The sequence below is a fragment of the Tenebrio molitor genome, chromosome 8, assembly GCF_963966145.1.
Source record: "Tenebrio molitor chromosome 8, icTenMoli1.1, whole genome shotgun sequence".
Lineage (NCBI taxonomy): Eukaryota > Metazoa > Arthropoda > Insecta > Coleoptera > Tenebrionidae > Tenebrio > Tenebrio molitor.
Genome location: NC_091053.1, coordinates 13,470,041 through 13,492,675, shown reverse-complemented (window position 1 = coordinate 13,492,675; position 22,635 = coordinate 13,470,041). Strand labels below are relative to the sequence as shown.

The 22,635-nt window shown below is 35.2% G+C and overlaps 1 protein-coding gene across 11 annotated transcripts in view; it reads right to left on the bottom strand.

Moving 5' to 3' along the window:
- The window catches only part of LOC138137578 (chondroitin sulfate N-acetylgalactosaminyltransferase 1-like), a 125,186-nt gene that overhangs the window by 83,569 nt on the left and 18,982 nt on the right, over positions 1-22,635 (bottom strand). For 6 of the 11 annotated variants that reach the window (XM_069057037.1, XM_069057044.1, XM_069057041.1 and 3 more), the window contains one exon: positions 366-452. The exons of the other annotated variants lie outside the window; for them this stretch is intronic. The gene's annotated coding sequence lies outside the window, so the exon portion shown is untranslated. The remainder of the gene's footprint in view (positions 1-365; positions 453-22,635) is intronic. 11 annotated transcript variants of the gene reach the window in all.

Sequence of the window (22,635 nt, the reverse complement as noted above, 5' to 3'; positions counted from 1 at the left end):
AATTGGGTCTTAAACTGCCCCTTGCGGCGCACCAACCAAGAATGTGACGCTCGCTGAAGAAACTAGTTTTGTTCTTGCACTGTCCTTGACACTTCCACAACTCCACCCCTAATGAGCTTCATTAGCAGCGACGGACGTCACCCCTCAAGACACCCTCATTAATAACAAATTTAAAATGGCGTCAAAATCGCGACTTCCATCAACGGTCGATAACTTCCGCGAGCACTTTGACGTCCGTCATCTGTTTCGTCGACACTAACTCGATTATTCAAATAGCCGCGGCACAGGAAAAATTATCCCACTTTAGAAATTAATGAAAAGTGGCAGCTCGATGGTTTCGCATCGACACAAACACGAAGCCGTACCTGAACAGCGTCGAAGCCAGATTTCACGATGCACACGATTTCAGTCGCCGCAGTCGGTGGCGGTGCACCCCATGCTGCATTCCATCCCTGCAACGCAAAATAAAATATTTATCGGGGTGGAAGGCTGCAAAGTTGCGCGGTACAGTTTTGATAGGCAAGCGGCGAATTTATTTTACGCAGAATTAAAACCGGAAGTCGGCTGTTTTGGCGGATTTATAAATAAAATCCAGGCGGAAAAATATTGGCGGATATTTTTGAATTTTGCTAATGGACGAGAGCTGTTTCGAACGTTGGCTGTTGTTACAAGCCAACAAGTTTTTAACAACATTATTTGTACAAAATACACATTTTTTGGTATCGAAGCAATACTTTGTCACAATTTTTTTGTTCCAACTCATTTATTTAATCTCTTGCAGCCGCTACAATTTTTGAATGTGACGCAGGGCTCTATTAGTAGATAAAAAATAATAAAGAATAATAAAATCATTCTTTCCGGACGGGGCGGAGCTCTTCTAGACTTTCCAAAACCTTTTCAACTACGCTGGAAAGCAATCTAGGATGGGTATAGCTAAGGAGGGTTCCGTAAGCAATGGTCGTAGATGCTCATGGGTCGAGTGCCCCAAGTAGCCCATTGCTATGATGTCTGAGTGGAAAAACCTCAGAAAAAAACCATTTCTGGTCAATTACATCCCTGGGATTTGAACCTCACTCCTCCCGAGTCCAAGTCGGCGCGCTAGGCGCTTGACCACAACGCTCGTCCCATACTTGTATCTCTTTTGTCCCTATTTATGCTACCAGTGCCGCGAGATTTCCCAAATTCAGTAACACCCGAATTCCATCTCCGCCGCCCCCACCTCCGATTTTAATTCAAACGTGCACCCGTCCGAAATGAAATAACATAATGAATTCACACCGCATCAGGTAGCTCCAAATGCTTAATTAAATCATCTCCAACCGTCGAATTCTAATCGGTTTGATGCGTCTTAATCGCTCATCCCAAAAATTAATCTCTCCACAGTATCGGCAGCAAATTGTGGTTGGCGTCTTGAGCGGTCGTTAATTTGATAACTGGCGCTTAATTTTTCTTTATGGCGGCCATTGTGTCAATATTGTTATGGTCTGTATTTATGGCTACGGTTATTGGCAATTTCCGGGAGCCGGACGCTTGTTTTTATTATCTGGTCTAAGTTGGAAGTTTAATTAAAGCGTGGAAAGTCCGGCTCGCACTATCAAACAGTAATTACATTTATTTTTGTGTGAAGTGAAACAGAGGGTTTGTCTGGAGGATCGGATTCAATTAAAATGTAAATAATCAGCTTTCGGTTGGGGTGTTGTGTAAGACGCGTCTTCATAGGTGAGATAAGCTGTGAGACAGAATGGACGGAATTTAAAAGTATAATTTAATCGACGGAGACGCTATTGGTAAAGCAGGTGTGTTAAATCCGCTTTCCGAACGCATAGATATTAGTTTTATAAATATATTGAATGGGGTGGGTTTATGCGAGGGGAACTGAGTAAATGGATATTGATTTGTAATTATCGAGTTGTAGGAGAGATGGGATTTGGGAAACATGCAACAGTTCATACACATTATGTTGTTAATGATGGATAGAGGCACAATAGAACAGGATTTACTATGCATGTATTCAAATAGTCTACATCTACGATTATGTATTGAAAGCAAAATAGTACTTATGCAATTAATACCTCTTAACTACCCTAAGTCATCATAATTGAACCTTTTCTTTCTATGTTGTCAAAATAATACCGATTATTTCCTTCATGTGTTTAGCAACCCCTCGACTTCGTCTCGTGCTCTTATTTGCTAATAATTGGTCTTCTGACCTCATTTATGGATGTTTTCGTTCATTAGCAAAAAAATTTCCGATAAAAAATTTTGCACTTGGGATATAATATGTGATAAGAAGGTTATACAAAATTTAGATCAAGATTTCAAAAATTAGTTATATAATGTAGGTGTTGCCAGATTTCTAATCCTAGGTTCAATATGATCATGATGGTTCTCTGTTTCCTGTACTTCTGGGTGGAATGGTTCAATGTTAACACCATGGAGAGAGGGGATCATGATTTAACAGATACCCAAGAGAGAAAAAGTTTGGGAAAAGAACACTTCTTATTGGAAACTTTTTCTATAGAAGAAACAATATTTGCTTTCTATATCTCCAGGTGGTCTACATCTATGGATCAAAATTCAAAAGAGAAATAGAACTCATGCAATGTAGTCATTACTATTGTTTTTCTTTTATGGTGCCACAACAATACTCAATTGTGGTCAGAATATGTTAAAAAAACTGTAGATGTCTAGACATCTAGATTTATATATTTCAGAAATTAGTAAAGCATTAGAGATGTTGTGTTGTTTTGTCATATTTCTAATTGTGGATACAACATGATTATGTAACCCATGATAGTTCGATATTTCCTGTACTTCTGGGTGGGATAAATCAACGTTAACACCAAAAGGAGAGAAGGTAATGATTTTTGACAGAAGCTCAAAAGAGAAGAAGAAAACACAGGGGAACTTTTTCTAAGAACAATATTTACTTTGCAGATGGACACTCTGAATTAACTAAGTTGTCAAAATTGACGCTTTTCCTTATATTTTGTCAAAACAATATTGAATCGGGATTAGATGTTAGAAGAAACAAAGATTAGCTTATTTTTTAAATCTGATTATTATCTATCTCTTCTAACATCTTATCATAAATGCTAGAAATAGTGCTTATGCAATAGACACTTCTAAACTGCTTTACGTGATCAAAATGGAACGTTTTTCTTTTACTTTGTCAAAACAGTACTTAGAAGATGTTAGAATAAATCTAGGCGTCCAGATTTCAAAAATTAATTCCACTTTGCAGGTGATATCTTGCCACGTTTCTAGTTCTGGGTACATGATGATTATATGGTCAGTGAAGGTTTGGTATGTTCTATGTATTGGGTGGCATGGTTCAACATAAACACCAGGAGAAGCGTAGGTAATAATTTGTGATAGAAGTCCAATAGAAGAAGAAGGAAATTGATAAAGAAAGAAAACGTTTTTTCTTTAAACTTATTCCGTGATTTGGTATGATGTTCAAAGAAGTCTGATGCTCTGTCTGGATTCTATTTCGATAGTCTATATCTGCGGAATAAAAGGCAAATAGCTTTAAACAGTTTGAAATAATACTTATGCAATGGGCACTATAAGCTGCCATAAGTCATTACAAATATACTTTTATATAAACATTGAAGGTGTTATCTTGCCGAAATTATAATTTTGAACCAACGATGACTATTACAAATATTACAAAACGATTTTGAAACGAAGACTTCTTCTTGGAAACTTTTCTATGATGAGAATAATACTGACTTTGCATGTAGTCAGATGGTCTAAGGATCAAAGGCGAAATAGAACTCATGCTATGGACACTATGAACTGCCCACCTAAGCAGTCATAATTGAATCTTGGCCTTGTATTTTGTCAAAACAACATTGAATTGGAGTTAGAAGATCTTAGAAGGAATGTAGAAGTCGTAAAAGTTGGAAATAGTGCAAATGCAATGGACAGTTCTAAACTATTCATCAGAATCAGAATTTAACCTTTTTTTACAAAACAGCATTTAGAAGAAGTTGGAAGAAATCTAGATAGGTATTCAGATTTAAAAAATTAATCAAACTTTGACTTGATTAAACGTTCGATGTTTCCTGAATTCTTTAGTGGGATGGTTCAGCATAAACACTACGAGAAAATGAGGGAACAGTATTTGACAGAAGCCCAACAGAAGAACTAGATTGAAACACAAAGAAAACTTTTTCCATGAAACTATTTACGTGATCTGGTGTCATGTTCAAAGAAATCTAATGTTCTGGCTGGATTCCATTCAAAGAATCTACATCTATGGAGTAAAATGGAAATACTTCTTAACAGTTGGAAATAGTACTTATGCAATGGACGCTGTAAACCACCCTAAAACATTGCAATTGAACTTCTTCCTTCTATTTTGCTAAAACACCACTAAGAAAATGTTAAAAGAAATCTGGACTTCACAAATTAGATAAACTTTATATTTCTGAGCGCAATGGTTTAACATCAGGAAGACAGAAGATAATGTTTTTGGCACAGGACCAAAAGATGATAAAAAGAAGAAGATAGAAAAAGAAGACTTCTTTCATGAGCCTTTTTACATGGATTGGTGTCATAGTCAAACAAATCTCAGACCCGACCAAGATCCTGTCAAAAATATTACCCACCGCAAACGGATTCTTGTCTTGTCTTGTCTTCAATCTAGACGCACATGGCAGAGGGAATTGTACCCTGTATCTGTTTAAGCTGTAGATGACACAGACCAAATGCACTTTATAAAGTATCGTTGAAAATGTTGACAAGAAGGTTCTCTACTTCTTCTGTTTCATTACCAAATGCATCATTTTCTTCCAAGTGATACCTGGCTTAAGACATGCACACGTTTGTTCTTCTTCTTCTTCTTCTAGTTTGTTGGTGGTCCATGCTCCAAGTCTTCTGTCATCACCTACTTCTTTTCTAACATCATACCCACATGTTAGCAATTTTCTACTTCGTTAAAACTCCTTATTCTTTTTATTTTATTTATTCTCTTACTTCTTTTTAGCGATGTAGCATAAATCACGGATGTAGTACCAAAGCGCCCCGTACTAACCCTTTCGAAGCGCTACCGTCGCCAGCGAGAATCAAATCGCTGGGCCCCTACCATCACATCCGCTGCGCGCCGTCGGAGCGTGCGGGACCATCCCCAGCCAGGCTATAAAAGGGATGCACGCATGGACAATGATTTATTATTCATTTGATCATTCGAGCTCCCTCAAGAGTCTCACCACAAACCTTTGTTAACTTTGTTTACCTTTATGTAAATAAACAATTTACAACACAAACACTGTTAAAAGTGACTCCACAACGTGGGGCATGAGGTTAAAGCTTCCTATTTCATCCTGAGCTGCCAATTTCAGCCACATCTTACATTTTCAATCTCGACAGTCACGCAGAGTTCTCCTCTTAGTCCACAATTATCAACATCCCTTTCATCGCTCCCCACCCCAGTTCAAATATTTCCGCTCTAAACGTCAATTTCCCTATTTGCTTTACACGCCAACAACACAACCTCCCCACGATTCGTCGATATTGAGTGACTCTCGCAATTACTCGTTAATTCCCCAACTCTGTGATTGTCCAAGCGACTCCATAACAGTATCCAATTTCGAAAACCGAATCGATGTTTGTAGGTTATCATGCATGACAACCGTTTAGCACTCCCAACGCAAATTAACCATTTTATCGGGTTTTCGGTCCACGTGTGCATTAAGTTAAATTTGTAAAGCGAGTTCCCATCACGTCGAATTTACATTAACACGTCGCCGACATTTTTAATTAAACTAATGTCGAAATGTTGTTGGGAGCTTGCGAAATTGCACCGATGTAATTCTTCCGCGGGTTAAATATTCATCCAACTACAATAGCTTCTAAAATTGAAATTAATTTTTAATAAAACACGACCGGAGAGATTCGTGCAATTTTTATTAAAACTATGGAGTCAAAGACGTGGGGGAAGACCGACAAATATTTTAATAATTGAAGGAGTTGCATCAGAGCGAAGTTTTTATTTAGGTGGTGGAAAGGGGATGAAATGGGGAATTAAATGTTTCACGGTTGGTGGCTGTAACTGGATATTGCTAATGAAAAATAATTTTGTTTCATTAAAAAGAAATGGTACAAGGCTGGCCGAAATAGAAAGAGAACCAATCGCCTGAAAGGAGGCGTGTCTTAAGAGCTCACCGAACCTTGTGTTTTGCGTAAAAATGTATTAGTGCTGTTAAAATAATTGTGGGATTATTAGCGTGTTATTTGGAGTGAGTGCACCGTTCCGCCTTTTCCGGTCACAATCTTGTGCTCCGGGATCTCGATTTAATTTCGTAAATCATTCAACAGAACGAAAAGCAAATGTAGCAAATTTATACATCTCTCAAAAGCCCGCATCTGGGGATACATAAATTATACCTGGAATTCTTCAAAGATGGGCTTAAACACGACGAATGCCGCTCACTCCGGGGACTCCTCGTATACCATTCCGGAGAAATGAAGACATCTACTTTTCTCCGGCGCCTCGCCGAACGAGAGGTAATCAAATAACGAATATTTGTGTTCTCAGCCTACACTGTCGTATTTGCAATTTATTAGTATCGGCACGGTATTCAGGCATGTGAACCGTTTCCTGTAGTTGAGAAATTTTGATTTGGCTTGTGCGCCGTGTCGAAAACAGCCTCTCTTAAATATTAATGAGGGTGTTTACACTTCGCAGCCGGTTAAAGGTGGCACAACACGGGGCGTTCCGCGCCGCCCCCGATTTTTCCCGCAAGAAAGTGACGTTGTTATTTACAACGCTAGTTAATTAAGCACGTAGTTGTGTTTAAAGTTTGTACAGCCGACGCGGTAACATAATGAACTCCATGCTGTGTAAAGTTGTTTAGGGGGAGATTCAAACAGGAAAAATGAACGAGGGGATGCACGAACACGTGCAATTCCGGGTTGCCACCGAAGGGGAGAATGTGGAAAAATAGTTTACGGAGATTCTTTCGAAAGTTCGAAAAAGCTCAAAATCTACAAGGTGTGAAGATTTCATGATGTAGAAAGTGAAAAACAGTTGTTTTCGCCAATTTGTAGACTAAGGGATGCAAAGAAACATTCTTGATCTTTTTTTCCGGGCCAATTTAATTCCTGAAACCTTCTAGAGTGTGGTTACAGTTATCATCAGATAATACCGATTTGTGTTGGTTTGATATAAAAATGACCCAAACGTTTTTTGTAGCTTATTAAATTCTGAACACATTTGGTCATACACAAAATTTCAGTAGGACTGATAGTTTGCGCGATAATGACGTACGCATGTTCGCTCGCGCGGCGCGACGAGCGACCAAACGTTCTAAATATCGCGGCGGAGTTGAAGACGCCTGATGCTAAACAGATTACAAGATTTTCAATTTCTGATACGTCGCTGTACAGAGAATTAAATTGTCTTTAAAATGGTTGGAGAACAATTAGGATTACTCCATAATTGCAAAAGTTATGAGCATCTAAAATTGATGCTACATGTCATGTCTGTTGAAATTACGCCTGTGAGGTTTCTCTTCAGCGATTCTATATTATCAGTCCGAAGTTAAAAAAAACTACCATAAATCTATTGAGAATTGAATTTCCGATTGAATGATGTATAGATAGGGGTGATAATAAATTGCAGACAAATAATACCAACGATTTTGATGTTACTGACTCGTCGTAAGAACCAAAGTGACGAAAAAAAAAAATCGATAAAATTTGGCGATAATATGTAAAATTAAATTTTGTTAATTTATATTTTCGTTAAGAAGAGTCTTGTAATGTCTTTAATTTGGCTGTGGCATTGTTTGATTTTTTTTTTAATAGAAATTATAATCTAAAACTAAAAAAACAATGTCTGAGTTTGAGCGCCTATAACTTGAGAAATATTTGAGACAATTTAATAATTGAGACATCAGTTAATCGAGAATTCAATTCTTAATAGATTACGCGTTTCTTATTTCAACTTGGCACATAATAAAAAAAATTCCCTGCAAAGAACTCGCAGAGAGACATTTCAACAGACATGACAGATAAGTATCAAGTTCGAGGGTCCATAACTTTTGGAATTATAGAGAAATCCCCACTTTTCTACATCCATTTTAAAGATAATTTTATTCCCTACAAAACAGCAAAGAAAGATTAAAAATCTAATCATCGGTTTAGCAATAAGGAAATTAATTCTGCGGCAACATTTCCACTCCTCATGCGCTTGTCGCGTCGCGCGATTAAACATTCTGACAGCATTATCATGCAAAGTATCAGTCAAATAAAATCGATAATATCTGACAATATGTAAAATTAAATATTGTTCATTTAAATCTTGTCTTGTAATGGTTTTAATTTGACTGTGGCATTATTTGAAAAAAAAATTAATCTAAAACTAAAAATCAATGTCTGATTTTGAGCGCCTATAACTTGAGAAACATTTGAGATAATTTAATAACTAAGATATCAGTTAATCGAGAATTCAATTTTGAATCGACTACGCTTTTTTTATTTGAATTTGGCACATAACAAAAAAATTTCGAGCAAAGAACTCGCAGGAGAAATTTCAACAGACATGACAGATAAGTATCAATTTTGAACGTCCATAACTGTTGCAATTATAGAGAAATCGTAACTTTTGTACCTCTGTTTTAAAGATAATTTTATTCTCTATAATACTGCACAGAAAGATTAAAAATCTAAGCATCGGTTTAGCAATAAGAAAATTAATTCTGCAGCAACATTTCCATTGCTCATTCGCTGGTCGCGTCGCGCGATTAAACATTCTGACGGCATTATCATGCAAAGTATCAGTCCTATCGAAGTTTTGCATATAACGAAATTTGTTCATAATTTTGTAAGCTACAAAAAATGTGCAGGTCATTTTCATATAAGTTCCACGCAAAGCAGTGTTGTCCAATTAAAAGACTTCTGTTCACTTTTGCATCTGCTAGAGGGTGTAGTGGATTTATTGGACTGGGAAAATCGGAATCTTCATTTCAACCCCATAATTTAGAAGCTGAGGACAAAAACTTTGTATTTGAAATAATTTCCATCATGATTCCTTATCTATTGGACCATCATTAAAAAAATATATTGAAAATCTTTTTTTACAATTTATTAAAAATTCTTCTATTTAGCTTTTTATTTCGTCTGAACTTGTACCAATCAATTAAGCTCATCCTTCAATTCTTCTATTTTTTTCATTCTTTCATATATCTTATTTTCTTATTATCTATCTTCGACATTGTTGTTTTGTCATTTTATTTCATCATGAATTTTTCCTATAATATATTTCTTTCAAATTCTTTTTTCTTCATTTTATTAGTTCACTTTTTCACTTATCTTACCATTCTTTGTTATTTAACTATTATATTACCTATTCCTACTCTGCTAATCATAATAATTCTACACTTATATTTTTCTATCTCTCTTTCAGTTCTTGTGTTTTTTAGCATACCCTTTTTCTTTTTTGTACTAAAATATATTCTGTCAACTGAAAAATATTTGTCCTTCTTTCATCCCTCAATAATTTATCCTATCATTTTCACACAAATCAGTGTTATCCGATTAAAACACTTCTCCTGTTTTCCCACCCCCTAGAGTGTGCGTCAGATGGAATCCCTCTGGGAAAATCTGGAATCATCACTTGCACCCCTGAATCTATAAACTGGCAAAAAAACATTCACTTTCAAATTCTTTTCATCACCACTTAACAACGATTTGTTCTCACTTTCTTTTTCTTTCGCACTTGGCACATCCACGTATCTTTGTTCTTCTTCTGCTAACGCAGAATATTTTACAGGTCAACCCTGCAGGCAATCCAATACAATTCAGATGAGACGCCACAAATTAATCACCCCGTCGCACCTTACACCCCCAACAAACAGAGAAACAGCGAAAAACCGTTACAAAAAACCCGATCCGCTCTGATGCACTCCGGGATTGATTCGTCTTGTCAATTTGTTAAAGCGCACTTGTAGATCAAAGCCGGATCGCTCTTTGTGGTCAAGCCTTTACGGCCGCTTAAAACACCTCATTGGCCAGGAACACTGCCAGGTTTTGAAGGATTGACTGATCGCGATCGCCCTTTTCCTGATCTGGTGATCTCGCAGCTACAACTCATTTATTTCAACCGTATCCTTTATCGATTCGGGTCCTTTTCGCCGGATTTCCTACCCCGATAACTAGTTTATCGCAACAGGAATATCTCGACGCACCTGAGTTCGATTTCGTTTTTAAATGGAACGCGAGGAAGTCACCGCCGGGCCAGATAATCCGCGGGGGCGGCAGACCAAACAGAGTGAGGGGTTGAAACTCTGACAACAAAAAATAACATCGTTCCTGATGGTCTAGCTGACTTATAAATGGTTCAAGGAGTCTTCGGTAGCTTTGGTAGCGTTAATAATTTTTCTTCGGGACATTGCGAATCAAACATCAATTTTAATTGGATGGAGTGTCACCTGACTAATATTATAGAAATTATATGATTTTGAGATTAACGAGACCGGAAGGGTGAAACCAAGCCTCATCAGTAAAAAGCATTAATGTCTTGCGTGTCATTATTAATTATATTATTGTTGTAGAAGTATCAATAGCAAAATTCTATACGTGGAAGGAACGAGAAAGATAAAACCACGCCTCATCAGTAAAAATTTTTATATAAAATTGATTTAAGTAGCAGGAAATGTCAAAACATTATTTTTGTGTACGTCAGCGTGTTGAGTTAAAAACATCGTCCTTGCTGAGCCCATGTTTCAAGTAGTTACAATTTTTTACGGTCACCTGGTACACTAGATATAATTATGGCGGCTGACATAATGGCGGCAATTTGTAATAATAAAATGGGCGGAATATTTGACGCGACGTGTCTGCAGGGACGTGTGAGAATCGCAGCGTTCCTGAAGATAAATCAATAAGAGAGGCACGAGAAGAGCGAAATGAATGAAAGTTGGGAAACGCCAGAAAATAGGTTGCCACTAAATAGGGGTGGAATTAAAGCGTTCATTTTCAGTTCATGAAATGACGTAACACTGTTAGCCGATGGAAAATTAATTCGGGGAGGGTATTTTCGTTGGGAAATTCTCCGGAAACTGTCACTGCCCATTGTTTCTGAACGGTAAATGCTAAAATATGCAACCCGAAATACATCCAGTTTGGAAATTGGGCTCGTCTACTGGAAAATCGACGCTTAATTTGGCATTTATCGCTGCGTTATGTGATATGGAACACAAATTTTCCTCAACAAAAAAATCATTTGTACATTTTTCCTGCCGCGAAGTCTCCAATTTGTTTGTTGCGCAAACAGATCAAACGGATTAACGCAAACGAGGAAAAGTAAAATTATTGTCAACAGAAAAACTTTGATCGTTTGTGTTTTGGCTTGTTTAGTCTGTAGATTGATTGATATTTGATGAAGATAACGACGTATATAATTTAGAAAGCAAACTAGTTCGACAAGTACAAATGTCGAGGAGATTAAATACAATTGGGATTTATCATGAGATCACATAGATGAGTCATGAGGGGTGGGTGGTGGCATTAGCGTAACGAGATGGAGTTGGAATGTAGACAGAACAACTAATAAATTAAATCAGTGGGAGCGGAGTGGTGCCCATGTGGCGTAACGTCAACTAACGTTTTTGGAGTAATCGGTAAACCAAGCATCGTAGGTATATAGTGTCATGGTGAAGATGTTCATCTTGACGTCCCCTCAATGAAAATGTAAAAATCTGTGATGTAGCTTCGTTGGTATCGGACAAATTGATGTCAATATATATCTGAAGAATTTTCACAAAAAATGTTAGTTAATGTCACGCCCCACGGGCACCACGATTTTTCATTTTACTCCATTTTGTATAAAGTATGTACAGATAATTTCGGTCTAGAAGCGCGGTACTAAAGTAATTTCGACTGGGAATTGTTACACTCCAGTTTGCCTTAGCTTGTAAATTTTCCTACAAAAATAAATGTCACTCTTGATAACACCTCTACCTCTGCATCAAGTCTAAATATGTACACCGGTGGGTATTAGATGCAGCTATATGTGGCCACGTGGGAATGCCGGTGTGTTTAACAATGGCGAGAACTACAACTAAAATTAGTGTTGAATTGTGGCCCCCAACTGCAAACTACGGAAAATGTATCTTTTCTCAACAGACTGGGTCAAATGTGTTTTAATTGGATACTTGGTTTGCACCTGAACTAACAATGACATTAATAATAGTATTCTGATCATTCTAGTAGGTATTCTCCGGTGACGATTTGGTAATAGCAGATATTCACAAAAAAATATATATATTGGAAAGGAAATTATTTCCTATTTCAATATTATATACAAAATGTAGTCAGAATCAAAAATAATTTACAGGATTTAAAATTACGAATGCTACTAGTTCACCGCAGAATAATTTAGGAGAAAATTATTATTAGCAAATTTCGTTTTGTAATTTTCTGCGTACTTAAAACATCCCTCAAGATTCCTCAATTATTTTTTAATTGGGTAATACAAGGATCCACTTGGAACCACTCTTATTCCCAATAAGTTAGTAAATGACATTCTGGTGGTAAATTTGACAGAATTCTTTTAAATGACTTGGCTAATACCTACTGTTTTTTATACAGAGTCGCTACAAAGTACGGCAACAGTTAAATATCTCGAGAATGGTTTCTTGGAAATCCTTGAGATTTGGTATGGAGTTAAGAGCATTTAAATTCTATTCTTCCCAATTTTTTCAGTTTTATACCTTTATTTGTTTTCGAGATACAAGGCTAACTTGAATTTTTTTAAATGGCAACAGAGGTTAATTTTATGATTTTTGAAAAGAGGTTTTTTTTCTGAATTCAACGATGTATCACATTAATAATAGTTTACATAAGAATGGTCAAATTTTTTTTTTTAATTTTAATACAAAAATAAATAAACATAGTTACCTTTGAAAACAGTTTCTAATATTAATTTATGTCAAAGTGTGTGCAATCTAATTACTTATTTATTAATTATAAAAATGCCTCATTTAAGTGAAACCGAGCGGGTAGAGGTTCTAATGATGATTGGATATGTGATAGGTGATAGGTGCTGAAGTGATGACACTTTTGATGACACACAAAAAATAAAACGGTCATTATGTGATACAGTGTTGAATTAAAATGAAATTAACCCCTGTTACCATTTAAAAAAATTCAAGTTAGCTTTGTATCTCGAAAACAAATGAAGGTATTAAACTCAAAAAAGATTACAAATTATAGAATTTAAATGCCCTTAACTCCGTAGCAAATTTCAAAGAATTCCAACAAACGGTTTGATAGGTTTAATAAAAAGAGCCTCAAACGGTAGCTACGTTAATTTATTTTTGAATTAAATTAAAAAAAAAAAATTAGGGTTGTTATGTAAACTAATTATTACATGTGATACATCGTTGAATTCAGAAAAAAAATCTCTTTCCAAAAATCATAAAATTAACCCCTGTTGCCATTAAAAAAAATCTAGTTAGCTTTGTATTTCGAAAACAAATGACGGTATAAAACTGAAAAAATTGCAAAGAATAGAATTTAAATGCTCGAGATATTTAACTGTTGCCATACTTTGTAACGACCTTATATTTAAGACTTGGTATGATTTTGTAGAAGATTTAACAATTTTATAAAATAAAAGAAAGTCAGTGCAAAAATTAGATTTTTCTCTCACTAATGAAGTACATACTTTCATTTAAATGCCTTATTTTCCCTCCAGGTTTTCGGATTCTTGATTACAAACATAAAAATAACAATTCAAAAATTAACTTTTTTTCGTGTCCCCCACCCCTTTCTTTCTCTATCCTTTCCCTCCTCCATATTATCTCTTTCATTTATCTTATCTCCTTTCTGTCTTCATTCAGAATTTTTCCCCTTTCTCTCTCTCTCTCCTTTCGCTACATCCATTCCACCTGTGCTCTATCTATCTCTCCTCATAGTACATTCGGCACCTTCTTTCCTCTCCTTCCATCCAATACCTTTTTTCTCTATCCTCGTTCACACATCTAAGTCTCTCTCTCCGCCGGTACTCCGGAATTACCTCTGTCATACACTTCTCATACTCCCTGTTGTATCTGCATTCTTTGACTCTCTCTCTTCTTTCTTGCTTGTCTGTGTCTTTGTCCCTTTCACTCAGCTCTACATTCATCCATCTTCCTTTTGCTCTCACTCTTTCCATTTCTTCACTGGTATACCCGTTTTTCTGGTAGTATTTCTCTCTCCTTCTTCTTCGTGTTTTTTTTTCATTTCTCTCCAACATTCCATTAGTATCCTGCACTCTTCCCTTCCATCCATTTTGTCTTCAAACTATGCCGTTCTCTTTCCCACTTTCACTCTCAGCCTATTCCTCTTACATTCTTCCTCACTATGCAACCTAGCGTTTCTCTGTCCACTCCTAGTATCCCTCTCAAATGTTTTTCTTGCACTTTCGTTACCTCTTCTTGTCCCTTCCATTCCCAGATCTCTGCCCCGTACATCAATATTCTCTCTATCATGCTCTAACATCATCATTCTCCTCCTGAAATCACTTCTCCATTTCTCTCTCCTATTCTCTTTCACTGAATGTGTTTGAACTCCTTTACTTGTTCTATTTTCCTTCCTTCCCAGTTCCACTCACTCTCTTCACTCTTCCTCTTTCTCTTATTGAACACCATCATTTTCGTCTTCTCAACATTCACTTCTATCTTTTTCTTCCTCACATTCTTTCCCAGGTTCTTCATCATTAATTTCACTTCTCTTTCACTCTTTGCCACAATTTGCCATTAATGAAGTACATAATTAAATTAGGTAATTTCGAAAAATATCTGAATGAAAAGCAGTGGAATGAAACTCAAAATTAATACGTTGACTAAATGTGCGAAAAATTGGCAAATTAAAAAAAATGATTTAAGTATAGATTAAAAGAATTTTGTTGGGATTTTTCAGATCTTCAAATCTTCTGGTTAATGTTATTTAATTTGCTCTTTTCATTCTTCCTCATTTTCAAAGTTAGAACAGCACATTTTTGAAAAATCTCCATTGTCAGGTCAAGTCAAAATTTCTCTTACATTAAATCTGGTACAAATTAGTTCATTGGACCCTATTGTACTTTTGCACCGGAGGAAATACCCAAAAAATTGTTTAAACAATTCATTAAAATTTTCAATATTTTAGAATCACTTTTTTTTATTCAAATTTGTTTCCGTCGAACAAATTTGTATAGAATCTTTTTTGCAGAACCCAAAATCTCCTACTAAAAATGTCGAAACGTCCGTATTGGAGCTATTATAGTTTAGACGTGAGAATGTTCAAAAGCGCACCACGAATTCCTCCACTTTCGCGTGACTTGAAATAAATCTATATATTTTCTGAAAAATCTGAAAAAATTCACATGGACTCTAACGTTTAGAAAGTGATCAAAAAGAAAACAAACCAGGGCAGGCGTTGCAAATGATCGGTCAATGCATGAGCTACGTTATAATAAATCATATCTGAACAATTTTAGACTTTGTAATTATAACTGTGCATTTTATTATTATTATCAAATAATGGAGAAAATGTATAAAATAAACAACAGCAACATTTTACATTCACAAGAATGAGTAATTTACCAAGTTTATTCCCAAATGCGACACCACTGGTAAGCAGATTTTTCATTATAATGTCAAAGAAACGTCAAATTTAAAGTAACGGTGTACTCTGTTAACCCAGAAAACAACTTTTCGATTTCGGCAAAGTTTACAGACATTTAATGTTATTGTAAGCAACAATTATCCCAGAATAAATGGTAAAATGGGTGTTACCATTGAAGAGAAAGCATTTTTACTACATTACTTTCGAAATTGAGTGAATAGGTAACCAATAAAACGAATGTGCACAGCAAGCATAAATGAGCGTACGATCAAGGTAAGACTAACGTTTCGATAAAACAAAAGATGAGGTAGCACTCCTAATATGTTTTCTTTTTTATCACTGTTTAATTCAAAATTATTATTCTTGTCTTAAATTGTAAATTTTTTCTGATAAAAAATAGCACACTGGTTTTTTGTTGTAACTGCTATTGTTTATTAAATTTGTGGAGTGAAAAATTACTATAAAATTAATTATGAATTTTATTATTGAATAATATTTGTTTATTGTTAAATATTTTTATAAACAATTTTACAATAAACGTTTATAACATGTAACATTTTTTATAATTAGTTTCTTACCAGTTCTATTCATTTAAAACATTTCCGTTTTCTCCTTATTTTTCCCCCTGTAATTAAAAAAAGGGGCACGGCATCCAGGGCGGATTGATTTATCATTAAGGATATACTCGTATCTATCACGTAATGATCATTCTTTTTAAAGCGCTAATATTACTGTTGAGAGATGATTTTCTTTATTAGCTGTTTTATTATTTTTTACGAAATGACGTACGACATAAAATAAAAAAATGTTCTTATTGGAACATCCAAAATCTATTGCTATAAATAAAAGATGTAGCGGTCGTCGAAGCGACCGTCGCAAATCTCGCCGGGGGCGGTCATATGTTTAATGGTGGCAGTCGGCGTAACATGACAGCTCCACTTCCACTAAATGACGTCATAAACGTAATTGCCGGAAATTTTCAGGGGGAAACCCGTCCGGATTTTGTTTTTTCCGTCGTCGTTTTGTATCATTTGGTCCAACTGGCGAGATCCTTTCCCGGAAAAACGCATCGGAACGTAATTTGTACCATCGTACAAATTGGCCGACCCCGAAAGGGCACAAACAAATTGCACTGCAACCTGCAAGGACAGCCAAATGTCCCGGAGAATTTCCGGGCGCCTTTGAATTTTTACTGGGGGGGCTTATGTCCTGTTTACCGCCTCGGGATTAAAGCCGTTACGAGCGGTTTTATTTTTTCGGTGGCGCTTTCCAGGTCTGGAGAGGCGGTCGGGAAATTATGGAGGAAAAAATTGAACCGAAAGCCGTTTTCTGCCGAACTCAATGGCGTGAATCCTGGACATTGAATTCATATTCTGGCGTGCCTGCCAACATTATCCGTTCGCCCTTCTACACTTCGCACATAAACTTAATGGATTCCGACCGGTTGTTTAATTTCATAATGAAATCTTCAATTCTTGGAGAGAATCGAGGAAATCACGCCGCGATGGAAATTAAATCCCGTTTTGTAAATCTATTTCCAGTTTCAGAAACGGGGTTGCATCGGAGAAGTGTTATTATTTTGAACACTTCAAGGTTAGCAAACGGGAGAGGAGCTAGCAAATGTGTTGTGGATCGCTGAAGGAAAGTAGTTGTGTCAACGAACGCAAAGAAGCAAAAAAAAGTTGAACGACATGCTTACACTTTTATTTTGGTTCAAAATGTGTTTACTTATTTTTTGACGATGAACGCCTGAAGGACAAATGGGCAGTATCGTTGAAAGTATCATCTCATCAGCAGGAAGGAAAGTCATCTAAGGATATCATAATAATGTTCGATCCAATAAAAAATCTTCTAGTGCTTCCAGGATAAAATTTATAGATCTAAAAATAAAGCTAGATAGTTATCCTTGTTTTCAAAAGAGTTTCAGTGAAAGCCAAAAAATATAGAGATTTGTGGTTTTCTTTAAGTGATTCTTCATACGAAACTCTATAGATTACAATCCAGACTCTGTATGCCTCTAGAGTTGAAAGAATATCCCTTCTTTACATCCCTGCACTATTTATTATTATTATTGCCGATTTTCTCGGCTGATAGCAGAAATAGAGAATTGTAGTTTTCTTTAAACGATTCTCTACATAAAAATCTATAAATAACAATCCAGATCTTTCCTGTTTCTAGAGATTGAACAAATACCAATCTTTCTCTTCTAAGTTAGGCGTCTTCATGACATTTTTAAATCAATTGTTGAAAATTTTCTCGGCTGGACAGCACAGAGAGAGATTTGCGATTACTCGGCTGATACTACTGATAGAGATTTGCCGTTTCCTTTAAATGATTCTTCATACAAAACTCTGTAAATGAGAATGCAGATTCTTACTGTCTTCGATACAAAAAGGGTATCAATCTCTTTTTAAATTTTTTGGATCTTTGCCATTTTTCAAAACATTAATCACAAATTTTCTCGACTGATAACGTAGATAAAGATTTGCTGTAACAATCCAGATCTTTCCTGTTTCTAGAGATTGAACAAATACCAAAGTATTTCTTCCAATTTAAGCATTTTCATCAGTTTTAAATCGATTATTGCAAATTTTCTCGGAGATTTGCCATTGATTACTCCGGTGATACTACTGATAGAGATTTGCCGTTTTCTTTAATTGATTCTTCATATAAAACTCTATAAATGACAATGTAGATTCTTACTGTCTGATACAAAAAATGTATCAATCTCTTTTTAAATTTTTGATGTCTTCGCCATTTTTAATACATCAATCATCAGAGATAGAGATTTGCTTTTTTCTTCAAATAATTCTTCATACTAAATAATAAAACAGATACTTCTTACCGCTAGATATAAGAAAAATATCAATTTGTTTTTATTTTTGGCGCCTCCACAATTTTTAAACCTTTAACTGCCAATTCTCTCGGTTCAAGGCAGAGATAGAGATTTGCAGATTCTTAAAACGCTTCATTTAAAAATCTGTAAATATGAAACCAGATTCTTCTTGTATCTAGTTACAGAGAATTCATAAACTTTTCTTTAAATTCTTGAATGCTCCATCATGAAATGATTTATGATTGATTCCCAATTTTCTCGGTTGATATTTCAGATAGAGATTTGCCATTTTCTTTCAACGATTCTTTATATTATGAAAGCCTATAAATGACAATCCAGATATTTCGTCTCTTTAAAGACAAGGAAGATTTTAGTTTTTTTATATTCTATAAATGATAATTCAGATTTTTTTCTATCTAAAAATCCTTTGCTAATAGCAGAGATAAAGATTTCTTGTTTTCTTTAAACGATTCTTGATATAGAAATTTGTAAATATGAATCCAAATTTTTCCTAGAAAGAGCACACATCACTGTCTATACATTTTTAGCTCCTCCACAATTTTTTAATCTTTAATTGCTATTTTTCTCGGCTAATACCAGTGGTTTTTTTTAAATAATGGTTCATAGGAAAATCTATAAACAATAATACGGATTCTGTCTGTTTCTAGAAACAGAAAAGATACTAAATTTTCTGCGCTTTCACCATTTTTACACCACTCATAATCAATTAATTCGGTCGACAGCAAAGACAAAAGTTTACGATATTCCTTAGATAGATGATTCTTCATATGAAAACACATAGATAACAATTTTCCTTTTCCACCATTTTCATATCATTGATTGCCAATTTTCTCGGCTAATAATGAAGACAGAAATTTGCTGTTTTCTTTAAAGGATATCCATATAATAATCTATGAACAACAATTCAGATTTCTTCTCTCCCTAAGAGAGAAAAAAATCTTCTTTAAATTATTAATTGTCAATTTTCCACTGATAGTAGAGATAGAGATTTCTTGTTTTATTTAAACGATTCTCTATATAAAAGTCTACAATTAACGCGGTACATCCTTCTCGTCTTGACAACGCAAAATATATCAACTTATTTTTAGATTTTTGGTATTTTCGCCATTTGTATAGAGATTTGCAGTGTTCCTTAAACGATTCCTGATAAAAAAATATAAACAAGAAAACAACAATGCAGATTCTTTCTACTCTAGGAGCAAGGAACATTTCAATTTCTTAAATTAGATTTTTTTTTCCCTGCATTTCTTTTAAATTATTTATTACACTTTTAGCAGCAGGGATAGAGATTTGTAGTTTTCTTTATACAATTCTTTATATCAAAATCTGTAAATAGCAATCCAGATTCTTTCTCTCTATGAGAAAAGATATCCATTTTTTATATTCCTTTCGACTCTACCATTTTAAGTCATTTCCTTGGCTAACAGCTGAGATAGAGATTCGCCGTTTTCTTTAAAGGACTCTTCATGAGAAAGTTTACAGTTTAAAAATTCATATGTTTCCCATTTCTAAAGACAAAATATAGTAGTGCATTAGATTTTAAGCGCCTCCAAAATTTTTGAATCTTTAATTGGCGGAGATAGAGATTTGCAGTTTCTCAAAACGATTCCTCCTAAAAAAATCTATAAGTAAGAATCCACATTCTTCTTGTATCTAGAGAGAGAGAGAAAAGAAAATCTCTTTAGAAGCGTGGCTTCTTCACTGTTAAATTATTATTCATTACAAGTTTTCTACGCTGATATTAGAGATTTGCTGATTACTTTAAGTGATTCTTATCCAAATTAAAATTTCGTTTTTTGACCACTCCATCATTTATACTTCATTAATCATTACCAAAGATAGGGGTTTGTTTGATTCCTGTAAACGATTCTTTATATGCAAAAGATAACAGAAAAGACATCAATTTTATTTACGCTTTTTGGAAAGCTTCCTTCTGCGGTGAAGCAGAAATTGGAATTTGCGGTTTTCTTTACTCACATAAAAATTTGTAAATAACAATCCAGATTCTTTCCATCTGCAGAGATAAAATTGATTTAGGCGCCTCCACCATTTTTAAATCATTATGTCCTTAGGTAATAATGGGATAGAGATTTAGGGTTTTCTTTATGGCAAAACTTAATAAAGTCGCATCCAAATTAAAACTTCATTTGACTTTATCCACTTTCTTATTTTGTACTAAATCCGTTTACTATTATCATTACACCGACTAAGTACATCAGTTAGTGTTTTATCTGAACCCGTGAACCTACACAAAGCAGGTCCACAAACCCCAAGATATTGAAAAGAAGTAAATGAAAGGCCCAGTCAAATGACGGAAGATAAACGTCTTATTGGAAGTGTAAAAATCTGAAAAACACGCCAAACACGAATCTTTATAACCGGCGATGACTCTTTTATGACTCACGATAAAGTTTTGTGTTCTTATAAAATGGCCGAAAGGGTCTAAACACGTTAAGAGATTTTTTACGTCTACTACTTTTTTTTTCATTCGCTTTTATGCCTACCCGATATTCAGATTCATCAGCTTTCCGTTTTATTGGAAAACTATTTTCAGAAGGACTTAATGGAATTGGGTTCGGTAAATTGACAATTTCACTTGTTCCACGAGTGTATTATATAAAAGTGAACGATGACAATAAATATGGAAACAACCTCGGTAAACATCAACGTCCATTAGCAAAGAACAATGCGTGCAGCACGACAGAAACTATTTCATTATGAAGGAAAAAAATTGTATTGAAAAAAATTTGATTGAAAAAAATTAAGACAAAAGAATTGTGTAATGGAGAATATTGTTGTGTTTTGGTAGTTGTTAGTTTTGATGGGTCATTAAGAAGTAATTATGCTCAGTCCGGGTCGTGACCTGGAGGTCAATTAACGACTGTTCCACCAATTATTCTTTTCATTATGAAACACTAATGAGTATCACGGTAACAAGGGAATCAATATCAAAATAAATTTGCTACATTTTCACCAATAAATCGGTCAAACAGTAGGAGTTAAATTAGATAATTACCATAATAATCCACGGAAATTGAGTTTGCCAACGCTTTGTTGTGAGATCGTGTTTAAAACATGTTTTGTCTGTGAAAATAGTGTTTTGCTCTAGTGGTGATGTTCTAATTACGCAGGTAAACAAGTCTGAAAGAGACAAGTTGTGAAACTTTGGAAAAAACAACAAAAACAACGATTAAAATATCAAAACTACTCGTGGGTATTTTTGTATGTTTGGATGTTGCGGATAAACTCGAAAACTGGTGGTCCGATTCAAAAAATTCTTTCACTGTTGAATAACTTGGTTCTTTGGCAGTGATGTGGGGTGGTATTGTAATGCTACCATGCACAGAGGTGGCGCAGTGAGGTAAAACGTCGAGCAAAATAAAATGCAGACTAGTTTAGGACATAACAAGAATCATTTGCGTACTGCCAGAAAAATATTTCAATTGACCCCATTCCCTCCGATCCACCCCTTCGCCCCACTGTACAAAAAGCGACTTTTAATTTCCCCGCACATCACAGTTTGTTGATTTTACGACTAAACCAGTACACAACGAATCGATAAAAACCTGCTTTTTACACAGTGAATACGTCAAACAATTTCAGATTAAAATTTGACTCGTACAACAGAATGTGTTGATTTTCCATTATTAAACAAATAGTTGAGTTAGTTGCGTAAAATGTTCGGACTCGCTTTGCTGAAGTGTAATTAAGGCGATAACTAATCTCAAGAAGGGCGTTGATGGCTGTTCTGTAAGGGGTCGACTGTAATCAAGTATTGTGGTTCCTGAGGGTACTGTTTACTCGTGTTCAATGCAGATAGGGTACATAAGAGGCTTGATTTTGGCAAATATACAGAGAATAAGGGTTTGATTACAGTCGGAGACAAATCCAAGGCGAGGATACGGATCCAGTGTTTTCGGTTCGTTTCGAGTGACACTACGTGACTCCTGCTGCAGAAGAGCAATTAAGAATGAACTTGATAATCCATTGGGACAAAATCTGAAGGGATTACGAGAAGAATGTTTGGGATGTAGGAAAAGCAAAAAAAAATTTAGTGCAGTTGACAAGGAAAAAATTCCAAACTAACATTTTTCTAGCGGTTTTTAGATTTAGTGATTGTGAAGAAGGCCCAACATTTTTTGTATCTTGTTAAAATGTGAACTAATTTTCTTTCCACA